This window comes from Pan paniscus, chromosome 18, assembly GCF_029289425.2.
Source record: "Pan paniscus chromosome 18, NHGRI_mPanPan1-v2.0_pri, whole genome shotgun sequence".
Taxonomy (NCBI): domain Eukaryota; kingdom Metazoa; phylum Chordata; class Mammalia; order Primates; family Hominidae; genus Pan; species Pan paniscus.
The window spans coordinates 21,946,324-21,947,547 of NC_073267.2; the positions used below are offsets into that span (position 1 = coordinate 21,946,324).

General features: G+C 44.9%; 1 protein-coding gene across 2 annotated transcripts in view; it reads left to right on the forward strand.

Annotated features, from left to right (window-relative positions):
- ACSM3 (acyl-CoA synthetase medium chain family member 3) overlaps positions 1-1,224 on the forward strand; it is a 47,087-nt gene that overhangs the window by 28,633 nt on the left and 17,230 nt on the right. The window lies entirely within an intron of this gene.

Consider the following 1,224-nt stretch of genomic DNA (forward strand, 5'->3'; position numbering starts at 1 on the left):
ATCTCGGCTCACTGCAACCTCCGCCTCCCGAGTTCAAGCGATTCTCCTGCCTCAGCCTTCCAAGTAGTTGGGATTACAGGCACGTGCCACTATGCCCACCTAATCTTTTTGTATTTTTAGCAGATATGGGGTTTCGTCATGTTAGCCAGGATGGTCTCAATCTCCTGACTTCACGATCCGCCCGTCTCAGCCTCCCAAAGTGCTGGGATTACAGGCGTGAGCCACTGCGCCCGGCCTATAGATAGTATTTTTAATTAATTAAGATAATTATGAAATCATAGACTGAACACTTGGTGTAGCTTTGTCAGATTTTGAAAACAGCTTTTTAGCCAGGCGCAGTGGCTGATGCCTGTAAATCATCACTTTAGGAGGCTGAGGTGGGATGATGGTTTGAGTCCAGGAGTTCAAGACCAGCTTGGGAAACACAGTGAAACCTCTTCTCTATATAAATAAAAATAATTAGCCAGGCATGGTGATGCATACCTGTAGTCCCAGCCTACTCGTATAGGCTGAGGTAGGAAGATGGCTTGAACCCAGGAGGTCATGGCTGCAATGAGCCATGATTGAGCCACTGCACTCCAGCCTGGGTGAGAGAGAAACCCTGTCTCAAAAAAAAAAAAAAAAAAAAAAAAAAGAAAAGAAAGAAAAGAAAATAGCTTTTCTATATTTCTCATGAATGGCCTGACTGTTTCTACTCATTCTCAACCCCACATGCCTGGATAAGTCTGTGTGCATCTTAGACACTTGATATGTATGTGTGCAGCTGCCCTAATGTGTGACTTGTATAGAAGTCTGATTATCCTTTGGAACTAAAAGGTTTTCTTTCTCTTTAACTGGAACTCTTTCTTCCCTGGATGGATGCTTAGATCCTGTTCAATCTTATTGTCTGCTATATCCAGAACTATGTAGACTCTCTTGTGGGAAACAGAAAAGCCAACCTTTCACGGTCAGCAAACTTTTTTTTTTTTTTTGAGACAGAGTCTTTCTCTGTCACCCAGGCTGGAGTACGGTGGCTCGATCTTGGCTCACTGCAACCTCCACCTCCCTGGTTCAAGTGATTCTCAGCCTCCTGAGTAGCTGGGATTACAGGTATGTGCCACTGTGCCTGGCTAATTTTTGTATTTTCAGTAGAGAGAGAGTTTCGCCATGTTGGCCAGGCTGGTCTCGAACTCCTGACCTCAGGTGATTCACCCGCTTCAGCTTCCCAAAGTGCTGGGATTACAG